Here is a 15,253-nt window from a genome sequence, read left to right as displayed (position 1 = left end):
TCAGCACACAGGTTAATATGGTCATATCAACCAGTGCCTGAACTTATGTGAAATTCTGTCTATTGCTCACTTCAAAGTGCTGACATAATGCAATTTGCAAAGGCGAGAATATGCAATGTGTACGTTTTTCAAATGAAAATTTCTCAAAATCTATACAGTAAAATCACATAGTTCCTTGTGTACAAGTAGTCAGCACACCGGTTAATATGGTCATATCAGTCAGTGCCTGAACTTATGTGAAATTATGTCTATAGCTCACTTCAAAGTGCTGACATAATGCAATTTGCAAAGGCAAGAATATGCATGTGTACGTTTTTCAAATGAAAAATTCTCAAAATCCATACAGTAAAATCACATGGTTCCTTGTGTACACGTGGTCAGCACACCGGTTAATATGGTCATATCAACCAGTGCCTGAACTTATGTGAAATTCTGTCTATAGCTCACTTCAAAGTGCTGACATAATGCAATATTGCAAAGGCTAGAATATGCATGTGTACGTTTTTCAAATGAAAATTTCTCAAAATCTATACAGTAAAATCACATGGTTCCTTGTGTACACGAAGTCAGCACACCGGTTAATATGGTCACATCAACCAGTGCCCGAACTTATGTGAAATTCTGTCTATAGCTCACTTCAAAGTGCTGACATAATGCAATTTCAAAAGGCAAGAATATGCATGTGTACGTTTTTCAAATGAAAAATTCTCAAAATCCATACAGTAAAATCACATAGTTCCTTGTGTACACGTAGTCAGCACACCGGTTAATATGGTCATATCAACCAGTGCCTGAACTTATGTGAAATTCTGTCTATAGCTCCCTTCAAAGTGCTGACATAATGCAATTTGCAAAGGCGTGAATATGCAATGTGTACGTTTCTCAAATGAACATTTCTCAAAATCTATACAGTAAAATCACATAGTTCCTTGTGTACAAGTAGTCAGCACACCGGTTAATATGGTCATATCAGTCAGTGCCTGAACTTATGTGAAATTCTGTCTATAGCTCACTTCAAAGTGCTGACATAATGCAATTTGCAAAGGCAAGAATATGCATGTGTACGTTTTTCAAATGAAAAATTCTCAAAATCCATACAGTAAAATCACATGGTTCCTTGTGTACACGTAGTCAGCACACCGGTTAATATGGTCATATCAACCAGTGCCTGAACTTATGTGAAATTCGGTCTATAGCCCACTTCAAAGTGCTGACATAATGCAATTTGCAAAGGCGAGAATATGCATGTGTACGTTTTTCAAATGACATTTTCTCTAAATCTATACAGTAAAATAACATGGTTCCTTGTGTACAAGTAGTCAGCACACCGGTTAATATGGTCATATCAACAAGTGCCTGAACTTATGTGAAATTCTGTCTATAGCTCACTTCAAAGTGCTGACATAATGCTATTTGCAAAGGCGAGAATATGCATGTGTACGTTTTTCAAATGAAAATTTCTCAAAATCTATACAGTAAAATCACATGGTTCCTTGCGTACACGTAGTCAGCACACTGGTTAATGTGGTCATATCAGTCGGTGCCTTGCACACAGCACTAAGGCCAACAGAGCAGCGAAGAGAAGGAGAGGAGACATGCTGGCTGGGGCTCATGGGATGTGGTGCAAGTTGCAGCAGCGGAACGAGAGAAATGTAAAGGTAATATAAAGGTCGTGAGGCACTTGTAGGACAGGTAACAGGTAAAATATTTATTTGCACAGCACACACAGCCATTGCTTTTGCTTCAGCTCTTGAAGTGTCCTGGGGTCCATGGTTAAACAGACGGCATGGAACCACCGGTCACATTTATCACACTGGATCTGTTGGATTAAAAAATGAATTCATGATTTATTCATGCACATGATTTTGTCAGTTGGTAGCAACACTTAAGTTTAACTGGTATATCACAAGCGTCGGTGAAGTCACTTAAGAAAGGTAGTGCATTACATATAACTCATGGAGGAATAAGTGCTGTTAACCATTGGGGTAATTTTATTACAGTAACTTAGTAAGTTGCTACTAACACTGTATGTCACATCACGATTCCACATTGAACTGCTGCTCACAACAACTCACCCAGTTTGTGTTGGCAGGTGCTTCTCCAGGGGGCCTGTCAGCTCCACACATTGCACATGTCTCTTCATCAAAGACTGAAAGAAAGTGTATTTGCATAATACATTTAATCTGAATTCAAGTGGAGTGCCTTTAAGTTATTCATTATTTAAGTTATTGTACCTGATGCCTCAAGGACTTGGAGACCCATATTCCTCCTAGATTCTCCCATGGCTTTCCTGGTGGTTTCAAATTGCATTTGGGGCAACTGAGGGAAGGCTCCCATTACTGCTCTGGCCATCTAAATAAACAACACTGTAGTTATTGAAAATTGTCTTCCTCTTTTAAACGATAACTTAAGCATATGTCAACTCATGCATGACGGGGAGGGTTTACAGAAATCTTGCATGTGTGCAGAAACACGGAAACTAAAAGGAACCTTATTTCTACCACTGCAAACATGAAAGAAACATTATGTTTCCACTATACATAGTTCAACTTACTTCAACAACAATAACGCCACAACTGCAACCATCCCTTTGCACTGGGTGGGGCATTACTCCTCCTTTCCACTGAACATCAACCCAGTCCGTTTTCCCATGGGATGTTCTCCTCATCTTGAAGTATTCCCTGAAGAAACGTGATGTTGTGATAATTTCTTTAGGCACTACCAAAACATTGTTCATTCACAGATACATTTTAGCAAAGTTTGTATTCACTTATAAGGCATATGGACAGATCTTCAAACATACCACTGATTACTGAGGTCATACAATAAGAAACAGCTGCCATTGTTGAATGTGAACATGACTTAAAATGTTTAGAATTCTAGCTTGAATATTTACTGTATTTTCGTGGCGGCATGTGCAGAGTCCTCAAGCTCAGAGGATGCTGGTGATGGATCCAATTGGAAGACTATGCCAGACTTTGCATGAATGTACTGTGAAAGAAGAGAGGGTATACTGTAATTAATACTTTATTTCACGATGTGATAACAAACATCTTACTGAGTGAAAATTAAGAAGGCAACAAACCAGCATGTTCCAATGATTCCCATTCACATGGATGAATGACAGCATCGCTTCATAGTTTTCAAAGTTTACCTACAGCATGAAAAAACAATGTTTGATGATGATTTAATGAACATGTAAGTCAATTGTTTACCTATGAGTATCATGATGTCTATCTTGGGTACCATATTTGTTAGAAATGTTGGCATGGACAAGAAAGCTTTCAGACAGTGAAAATACATAGTGCTTCCTTATGAAGTGGACTTGAAGCTTCTCGTCCCAGCTATTTCATGAACGACTGTATAGTTGGGATGGGCATTCGATTAAATTGTCTTAGTTGATCGTCGGGAGAATTAACGATCAATTAATCGATAATTTGTTAATATTTTTATATTAAAATTAACTATTTATATGCTATATTCAAAATGCAATGGAAATTGATTGTTCATTCTCCCGCGTTTATGGACACTTCCGGTCCGATTCGAAGTGGAACAACAGCTCAATCGGAATAGAATTCCATGTGGAATAGAAGAGTTGGTGTAGTCTGCTTTATTACACAGGTTTTCTCAATGCCAAATCAAAAAACGTCCTTTTGATCGATAACAATATAAATTGATCAACACATTTCTTAACGATCAATGATCGATCATCGATTAATTATGCCCATCCCTAATAGTAAGTATTCCCATCACACAACATACCATCACATGCACAAACAGACACTGAACATATTACCTTAGGTAAGCTTAACTCGCTACATTGATAAAAAAAAGATATAAAGCAGCGCAGCTCAATTACACCAGTGCATGCGCGCACAGTTGAACATCGATCGTTGTGTTCACACCATGGTTCACATCCAGATGCTCACAGAACAAGTTTAGCGCACCACCGCTCCCCTCACACTTTTTCATCTAACTTTTTTTCAGCACTAGGTCATATGAGCATTAAATAAATGCTGCGTCTCAAAATGCCTTGGACAGCAGCGAGGATGACTCGCTTTGCCACGGGCCGAAACAGTGCGGAGCGACCACAGCCAGAGCGAACACAGCGGGGCAGAGGAGTGTCAGGAATAGTCTTTGGTGTACACATCAGTAAGGCCGATTGGCACTACTGTTTAGTGGCAATGCAGTGTTTTATTCTATGCCTTTTTATTTTCGTATATTATTTCAATGAATGCAATTTATTTATTTATAAAAACAAGATCTGGTCCTCAAATCTTTTTTTCAAATAGGCCTAAAGGTCGTCTTACAGTGGGGTTTCTGTTTATATTCGGACCAATTCGGTACAGCGGGCGCTCACATGACGTTAAGCATTTCCTGGTGCATAATGTGACTCTTCAGAACCCAAAATCCCGTTTCTCCCCGTTGACACGACAACACATAACCGGCGTTTTCAGAAATCTCCACTTGGGCCGGAGTTTTTAGAAATGATCGTTTTCAGTGATAAGACAGGGCCTCAGACAGGGGGTGCTACAGCATCCCCAACACCCCTACTTCCCGCGGTACTGGTGCCATGGTGCAGCATATACGCACGGGGCTCACCGCTGTGTTTATAGGGTTACGGCAGTGGAGGCTTCTCCATTGAGGAGAGGGAGGAAGATCCTACCTCTAAAGCCATACCTTCATGTGTTGTTGCAGCAAAAAGGAGGAAGTTTGCAAGAGAAAGACGAGCATGTAAAGGTTTCCAATTGCCCCGTTTGGAAGACAATGACTAAATTCATAGTGAAAAACTGTACTGGTAAAATGTATTAGATTAGATTCGATTTATTTGTCATTGCACGGGAAATTCAATGCACTCACACACTGGAGTCGTTAAAAAAGAAGAAAGGTAGCATAATAAACAGTCCAAAAATATATTCTCATCATCTCATTCACTGATGTTGTCATCATACACTATACCATCAACTCAGTTCCATTGTAACTAATAAACGAACTAAAGAGTACCGATACCCGTTTTCTCCCAATTTCTTTCACGTATGTTTAATTACACGTTAAAACGCGAGTGTCGTGCGAGATGGAGCCTGACTGCCTCATCCTTGGCAACCTTCTGGAGGGAAGTGGTGAGGGGGGGCGGGGCAGCACAAGACAAGACAGCACTGCTTTCTTGTAGGGCCTGTGGTGATCTAGAGTATTCCTCTACCAGAGAGACCATAAGATTTGTTGCATATCCTTGAGGAGAGAAATGTTAAGAACACAATCAGGAACATGATTGACTTGCATAAAAAAAATAGATTGACATAAAAGATATTGAGAAACTAAGTGAAACGACTAACCGTAAGATGGTTTCTCCTTGATGGGGCGGACTACCCAGCCACCTTTCTGAAACCGCGAATAGCAAACAGCGTAGCGTGCCTCCTCAATGGTTCGAGCTTCATCTATGTTGCCATTACTGTTGAAATGTAGGTCCGCAAAGAGAAGTCAGTAGCAGACAATTACCTAGAACATTAGGTGAAAAACGTACAAATGCATATTCTCGCCTTTGAGAAATTGCATTATGTCAGCACTTTGAAGTGAGCTATAGACAGAATTTCACATAAGTTCAGGCACTGACTGATATGACCATACTAACTGTTGTACCGACTACTTGTACACACGGAACCATTTTATTTTACTGTATAGATTTAGAGAAAATGTCATTTGAAAAACGTACACATGCATATTCTCACCTTTGCAAATTGCATTATTTCAGCACTTTGAAGTGAGCTATAGACAGGATTTCACATAAGTTCAGGCATTGACTGATATGACCACATTAACCGGTGTGCTGACTACTTGTACACAAGGAACTATGTGATTTTACTGTATAGATTTAGAGAAAATGTCATTTGAAAAACGTACACATGCATATTCTCACCTTTGCAAATTGCATTATGTCAGCCCTTTGAAGTGAGCTAAAGACCGAATTTCGCATAAGTTCAGGCACTGACTGATATGACCATATTAACCGGTGTGCTGACTACTTGTACACAAGGAACTATGTGATTTTACTGTATAGATTTAGAGAAAATGTCATTTGAAAAACGTACACATGCATATTCTCACCTGTGCAAATTGCATTGTCAGCACTTTGAAGTGAGCTAAAAACCGAATTTCACATAAGTTCAGGCACTGACTGATATGACCATATTAACCGGTGTGCTGACTACTTGTACACAAGGAACTATGTGATTTTACTGTATAGATTTAGAGAAAATGTCATTTGAAAAACGTACACATGCATATTCTCACCTGTGCAAATTGCATTGTCAGCACTTTGAAGTGAGCTAAAGACCGAATTTCACATAAGTTCAGGCACTGACTGATATGACACTGACTGATATGACCATACTAACTGGTGTACCGACTACTTGTACACAAGGAACCATTTGATTTTACTGTATAGATTTAGAGAAAATGTCATTTGAAAAACGCACACATGCATATTCTCACCTTTGCAAATTGCATTATGTCAGCACTTTGAAGTGAGCTAAAGACCGAATTTCGCATAAGTTCAGGCACTGACTGATATGACCATATTAACCGGTGTGCTGACTACTTGTACACAAGGAACTATGTAATTTTACTGTATAGATTTAGAGAAATTTTCATTTGAAAAATTTACACATGCATATTCTCGCCTTTGCAAAATTGCATTATGTCAGCACTTTGAAATGAGCTATAGACCGAATTTCACATAAGTTCAGGCAGTGACTGATATGACCATACTAACTGTTGTACCGACTACTTGTACACACGGAACCATTTTATTTTACTGTATAGATTTAGAGAAAATGTCATTTGAAAAACGTACACATGCATATTCTCACCTTTGCAAATTGCATTATGTCAGCACTTTGAAGTGAGCTATAGACCGAATTTCACATAAGTTCAGGCAGTGACTGATATGACCATATTAACCGGTGTGCTGACTACTCGTACACAAGGAACTATGTGATTTTACTGTACAGATTTAGAGAAAATGTCATTTGAAAAATGTACACATGCATATTCTCGCCTTTGCAAAATTGCATTATGTCAGCACTTTGAAGTGAGCTATAGACCGAATTTCACATAAGTTCAGGCACTGACTGATATGACCATACTAACTGGTGTACCGACTACTTGTACACAATGAACCATTTGATTTTACTGTATAGATTTAGAGAAAATGTCATTTGAAAAACGTACACATGCATATTCTCACCTTTGCAAATTGCATTATGTCAGCACTTTGAAGTGAGCTAAAAACCGAATTTCACATAAGTTCAGGCACTGACTGATATGACCATATTAACCGGTGTGCTGACTACTTGTACACAAGGAACTATGTGATTTTACTGTATAGATTTAGAGAAAATGTCATTTGAAAAACGTACACATGCATATTCTCACCTGTGCAAATTGCATTGTCAGCACTTTGAAGTGAGCTAAAGACCGAATTTCACATAAGTTCAGGCACTGACTGATATGACACTGACTGATATGACCATACTAACTGGTGTACCGACTACTTGTACACAAGGAACCATTTGATTTTACTGTATAGATTTAGAGAAAATGTCATTTGAAAAACGCACACATGCATATTCTCACCTTTGCAAATTGCATTATGTCAGCACTTTGAAGTGAGCTAAAGACCGAATTTCGCATAAGTTCAGGCACTGACTGATATGACCATATTAACCGGTGTGCTGACTACTTGTACACAAGGAACTATGTAATTTTACTGTATAGATTTAGAGAAAATGTCATTTGAAAAACGTACACATGCATATTCTCACCTTTGCAAATTGCATTATGTCAGCACTTTGAAGTGAGCTAAAAACCGAATTTCACATAAGTTCAGGCACTGACTGATATGACCATACTAACTGGTGTACCGACTACTTGTACACAAGGAACTATGTGATTTTACTGTATAGATTTTGAGAAATTTTCATTTGAAAAATTTACACATGCATATTCTCGCCTTTGCAAAATTGCATTATGTCAGCACTTTGAAATGAGCTATAGACCGAATTTCACATAAGTTCAGGCAGTGACTGATATGACCATACTAACTGTTGTACCGACTACTTGTACACACGGAACCATTTTATTTTACTGTATAGATTTAGAGAAAATGTCATTTGAAAAACGTACACATGCATATTCTCACCTTTGCAAATTGCATTATGTCAGCACTTTGAAGTGAGCTAAAGACCGAATTTCACATAAGTTCAGGCACTGACTGATATGACCATACTAACTGGTGTACCGACTACTTGTACACAAGGAACTATGTGATTTTACTGTATAGATTTTGAGAAATTTTCATTTGAAAAACGCACACATGCATATTCTCACCTTTGCAAATTGCATTATGTCAGCACTTTGAAGTGAGCTAAAGACCGAATTTCGCATAAGTTCAGGCACTGACTGATATGACCATATTAACCGGTGTGCTGACTACTTGTACACAAGGAACTATGTAATTTTACTGTATAGATTTAGAGAAAATGTCATTTGAAAAACGTACACATGCATATTCTCACCTTTGCAAATTGCATTATGTCAGCACTTTGAAGTGAGCTAAAAACCGAATTTCACATAAGTTCAGGCACTGACTGATATGACCATACTAACTGGTGTACCGACTACTTGTACACAAGGAACTATGTGATTTTACTGTATAGATTTAGAGAAAATGTCATTTGAAAAACGTACACATGCATATTCTCACCTGTGCAAATTGCATTGTCAGCACTTTGAAGTGAGCTAAAGACCGAATTTCACATAAGTTCAGGCACTGACTGATATGACACTGACTGATATGACCATACTAACTGGTGTACCGACTACTTGTACACAAGGAACCATTTGATTTTACTGTATAGATTTAGAGAAAATGTCATTTGAAAAACGCACACATGCATATTCTCACCTTTGCAAATTGCATTATGTCAGCACTTTGAAGTGAGCTAAAGACCGAATTTCGCATAAGTTCAGGCACTGACTGATATGACCATATTAACCGGTGTGCTGACTACTTGTACACAAGGAACTATGTGATTTTACTGTATAGATTTAGAGAAAATGTCATTTGAAAAACGTACACATGCATATTCTCACCTGTGCAAATTGCATTGTCAGCACTTTGAAGTGAGCTAAAGACCGAATTTCACATAAGTTCAGGCACTGACTGATATGACACTGACTGATATGACCATACTAACTGGTGTACCGACTACTTGTACACAAGGAACTATGTGATTTTACTGTATAGATTTTGAGAAATTTTCATTTGAAAAATTTACACATGCATATTCTCGCCTTTGCAAAATTGCATTATGTCAGCACTTTGAAATGAGCTATAGACCGAATTTCACATAAGTTCAGGCAGTGACTGATATGACCATACTAACTGTTGTACCGACTACTTGTACACACGGAACCATTTTATTTTACTGTATAGATTTAGAGAAAATGTCATTTGAAAAACGTACACATGCATATTCTCACCTTTGCAAATTGCATTATGTCAGCACTTTGAAGTGAGCTAAAGACCGAATTTCACATAAGTTCAGGCACTGACTGATATGACCATACTAACTGGTGTACCGACTACTTGTACACAAGGAACTATGTGATTTTACTGTATAGATTTTGAGAAATTTTCATTTGAAAAACGCACACATGCATATTCTCACCTTTGCAAATTGCATTATGTCAGCACTTTGAAGTGAGCTAAAGACCGAATTTCGCATAAGTTCAGGCACTGACTGATATGACCATATTAACCGGTGTGCTGACTACTTGTACACAAGGAACTATGTAATTTTACTGTATAGATTTAGAGAAAATGTCATTTGAAAAACGTACACATGCATATTCTCACCTTTGCAAATTGCATTATGTCAGCACTTTGAAGTGAGCTAAAAACCGAATTTCACATAAGTTCAGGCACTGACTGATATGACCATACTAACTGGTGTACCGACTACTTGTACACAAGGAACTATGTGATTTTACTGTATAGATTTAGAGAAAATGTCATTTGAAAAACGTACACATGCATATTCTCACCTGTGCAAATTGCATTGTCAGCACTTTGAAGTGAGCTAAAGACCGAATTTCACATAAGTTCAGGCACTGACTGATATGACACTGACTGATATGACCATACTAACTGGTGTACCGACTACTTGTACACAAGGAACCATTTGATTTTACTGTATAGATTTAGAGAAAATGTCATTTGAAAAACGCACACATGCATATTCTCACCTTTGCAAATTGCATTATGTCAGCACTTTGAAGTGAGCTAAAGACCGAATTTCGCATAAGTTCAGGCACTGACTGATATGACCATATTAACCGGTGTGCTGACTACTTGTACACAAGGAACTATGTGATTTTACTGTATAGATTTAGAGAAAATGTCATTTGAAAAACGTACACATGCATATTCTCACCTGTGCAAATTGCATTGTCAGCACTTTGAAGTGAGCTAAAGACCGAATTTCACATAAGTTCAGGCACTGACTGATATGACACTGACTGATATGACCATACTAACTGGTGTACCGACTACTTGTACACAAGGAACCATTTGATTTTACTGTATAGATTTAGAGAAAATGTCATTTGAAAAACGCACACATGCATATTCTCACCTTTGCAAATTGCATTATGTCAGCACTTTGAAGTGAGCTAAAGACCGAATTTCGCATAAGTTCAGGCACTGACTGATATGACCATATTAACCGGTGTGCTGACTACTTGTACACAAGGAACTATGTAATTTTACTGTATAGATTTAGAGAAAATGTCATTTGAAAAACGTACACATGCATATTCTCACCTTTGCAAATTGCATTATGTCAGCACTTTGAAGTGAGCTAAAAACCGAATTTCACATAAGTTCAGGCACTGACTGATATGACCATACTAACTGGTGTACCGACTACTTGTACACAAGGAACTATGTGATTTTACTGTATAGATTTTGAGAAATTTTCATTTGAAAAATTTACACATGCATATTCTCGCCTTTGCAAAATTGCATTATGTCAGCACTTTGAAATGAGCTATAGACCGAATTTCACATAAGTTCAGGCAGTGACTGATATGACCATACTAACTGTTGTACCGACTACTTGTACACACGGAACCATTTTATTTTACCGTATAGATTTAGAGAAAATGTCATTTGAAAAACGTACACATGCATATTCTCACCTTTGCAAATTGCATTATGTCAGCACTTTGAAGTGAGCTATAGACCGAATTTCACATAAGTTCAGGCACTGACTGATATGACCATACTAACTGGTGTACCGACTACTTGTACACAATGAACCATTTGATTTTACTGTATAGATTTAGAGAAAATGTCATTTGAAAAACGTACACATGCATATTCTCACCTTTGCAAATTGCATTATGTCAGCACTTTGAAGTGAGCTATAGACCGAATTTCACATAAGTTCAGGCACTGACTGATATGACCATACTAACTGGTGTACCGACTACTTGTACACAATGAACCATTTGATTTTACTGTATAGATTTAGAGAAAATGTCATTTGAAAAACGTACACATGCATATTCTCACCTTTGCAAATTGCATTATGTCAGCACTTTGAAGTGAGCTAAAGACCGAATTTCACATAAGTTCAGGCACTGACTGATATGACCATACTAACTGGTGTACCGACTACTTGTACACAAGGAACTATGTGATTTTACTGTATAGATTTTGAGAAATTTTCATTTGAAAAACGCACACATGCATATTCTCACCTTTGCAAATTGCATTATGTCAGCACTTTGAAGTGAGCTAAAGACCGAATTTCGCATAAGTTCAGGCACTGACTGATATGACCATATTAACCGGTGTGCTGACTACTTGTACACAAGGAACTATGTAATTTTACTGTATAGATTTAGAGAAAATGTCATTTGAAAAACGTACACATGCATATTCTCACCTGTGCAAATTGCATTGTCAGCACTTTGAAGTGAGCTAAAGACCGAATTTCACATAAGTTCAGGCACTGACTGATATGACACTGACTGATATGACCATACTAACTGGTGTACCGACTACTTGTACACAAGGAACCATTTGATTTTACTGTATAGATTTAGAGAAAATGTCATTTGAAAAACGCACACATGCATATTCTCACCTTTGCAAATTGCATTATGTCAGCACTTTGAAGTGAGCTAAAGACCGAATTTCGCATAAGTTCAGGCACTGACTGATATGACCATATTAACCGGTGTGCTGACTACTTGTACACAAGGAACTATGTAATTTTACTGTATAGATTTAGAGAAAATGTCATTTGAAAAACGTACACATGCATATTCTCACCTTTGCAAATTGCATTATGTCAGCACTTTGAAGTGAGCTAAAAACCGAATTTCACATAAGTTCAGGCACTGACTGATATGACCATACTAACTGGTGTACCGACTACTTGTACACAAGGAACTATGTGATTTTACTGTATAGATTTTGAGAAATTTTCATTTGAAAAATTTACACATGCATATTCTCGCCTTTGCAAAATTGCATTATGTCAGCACTTTGAAATGAGCTATAGACCGAATTTCACATAAGTTCAGGCAGTGACTGATATGACCATACTAACTGTTGTACCGACTACTTGTACACACGGAACCATTTTATTTTACCGTATAGATTTAGAGAAAATGTCATTTGAAAAACGTACACATGCATATTCTCACCTTTGCAAATTGCATTATGTCAGCACTTTGAAGTGAGCTATAGACCGAATTTCACATAAGTTCAGGCACTGACTGATATGACCATACTAACTGGTGTACCGACTACTTGTACACAATGAACCATTTGATTTTACTGTATAGATTTAGAGAAAATGTCATTTGAAAAACGTACACATGCATATTCTCACCTTTGCAAATTGCATTATGTCAGCACTTTGAAGTGAGCTATAGACCGAATTTCACATAAGTTCAGGCACTGACTGATATGACCATACTAACTGGTGTACCGACTACTTGTACACAATGAACCATTTGATTTTACTGTATAGATTTAGAGAAAATGTCATTTGAAAAACGTACACATGCATATTCTCACCTTTGCAAATTGCATTATGTCAGCACTTTGAAGTGAGCTAAAGACCGAATTTCACATAAGTTCAGGCACTGACTGATATGACCATACTAACTGGTGTACCGACTACTTGTACACAAGGAACTATGTGATTTTACTGTATAGATTTTGAGAAATTTTCATTTGAAAAACGCACACATGCATATTCTCACCTTTGCAAATTGCATTATGTCAGCACTTTGAAGTGAGCTAAAGACCGAATTTCGCATAAGTTCAGGCACTGACTGATATGACCATATTAACCGGTGTGCTGACTACTTGTACACAAGGAACTATGTAATTTTACTGTATAGATTTAGAGAAAATGTCATTTGAAAAACGTACACATGCATATTCTCACCTTTGCAAATTGCATTATGTCAGCACTTTGAAGTGAGCTAAAAACCGAATTTCACATAAGTTCAGGCACTGACTGATATGACCATACTAACTGGTGTACCGACTACTTGTACACAAGGAACTATGTGATTTTACTGTATAGATTTAGAGAAAATGTCATTTGAAAAACGTACACATGCATATTCTCACCTTTGCAAATTGCATCATGTCAGCACTTTCAAGTGAGCTAAAGACAGAATTTCACATAAGTTCAGGCACTGACTGATATGACCATATTAACCGCTGTGCTGACTACTAGTACACAAGGAACTATGTGATTTTACTGTATAGATTTAGAGAAAATGTCATTTGAAAAACGTACACATGCATATTCTCACCTTTGCAAATTGCATTATGTCAGCACTTTGAAGTGAGCTAAAGACCGAATTTCGTAGTCAGCACACCATATTAACCGGTGTGCTGACTACTTGTACACAAGGAACTATGTGATTTTACTGTATAGATTTAGAGAAAATGTCATTTGAAAAACGTACACATGCATATTCTCACCATTGCAAATTGCATTATGTCAGCACTTTGAAGTGAGCTAAAGACCGAATTTCACATAAGTTCAGGCACTGACTGATATGACCATACTAACTGGTGTACCGACTACTTGTACACAAGGAACTATGTGATTTTACTGTATAGATTTAGAGAAAATGTCATTTGAAAAACGTACACATGCATATTCTCACCTTTGCAAATTGCATTATGTCAGCACTTTGAAGTGAGCTAAAAACCGAATTTCACATAAGTTCAGGCACTGACTGATATGACCATACTAACTGGTGTACCGACTACTTGTACACAAGGAACTATGTGATTTTACTGTATAGATTTAGAGAAAATGTCATTTGAAAAACGTACACATGCATATTCTCACCTTTGCAAATTGCATCATGTCAGCACTTTCAAGTGAGCTAAAGACAGAATTTCACATAAGTTCAGGCACTGACTGATATGACCATATTAACCGCTGTGCTGACTACTAGTACACAAGGAACTATGTGATTTTACTGTATAGATTTAGAGAAAATGTCATTTGAAAAACGTACACATGCATATTCTCACCTTTGCAAATTGCATTATGTCAGCACTTTGAAGTGAGCTAAAGACCGAATTTCGTAGTCAGCACACCATATTAACCGGTGTGCTGACTACTTGTACACAAGGAACTATGTGATTTTACTGTATAGATTTAGAGAAAATGTCATTTGAAAAACGTACACATGCATATTCTCACCATTGCAAATTGCATTATGTCAGCACTTTGAAGTGAGCTAAAGACCGAATTTCACATAAGTTCAGGCACTGACTGATATGACCATACTAACTGGTGTACCGACTACTTGTACACAAGGAACTATGTGATTTTACTGTATAGATTTTGAGAAATTTTCATTTGAAAAATGTACACATGCATATTCTCGCCTTTGCAAAATTGCATTATGTCAGCACTTTGAAATGAGCTATAGACCGAATTTCACATAAGTTCAGGCACTGACTGATATGACCATACTAACTGGTGTACCGACTACTTGTACACAAGGAACTATGTGATTTTACTGTATAGATTTTGAGAAATTTTCATTTGAAAAATTTACACATGCATATTCTCGCCTTTGCAAAATTGCATTATGTCAGCACTTTGAAATGAGCTATAGACCGAATTTCACATAAGTT

The 15,253-nt window shown here is 37.4% G+C and overlaps 1 long non-coding RNA gene across 1 annotated transcript; it reads right to left on the bottom strand.

Moving 5' to 3' along the window:
- Positions 1–1,684: 1,684 nt before the first annotated feature.
- Positions 1,685–2,348, bottom strand: LOC115538003 (uncharacterized). Its single transcript, XR_003974990.1, has 3 exons — positions 2,235–2,348; positions 2,076–2,149; positions 1,685–1,819 (listed from the first exon to the last, which is right to left on the bottom strand). It is a non-coding gene; the product is annotated as an uncharacterized LOC115538003 (long non-coding RNA).
- Positions 2,349–15,253: the final 12,905 nt, after the last annotated feature.

The sequence above is a fragment of the Gadus morhua genome, chromosome 2 (genome assembly GCF_902167405.1).
Source record: "Gadus morhua chromosome 2, gadMor3.0, whole genome shotgun sequence".
Lineage (NCBI taxonomy): Eukaryota > Metazoa > Chordata > Actinopteri > Gadiformes > Gadidae > Gadus > Gadus morhua.
This window is presented reverse-complemented; position numbering and strand designations above follow the sequence as displayed.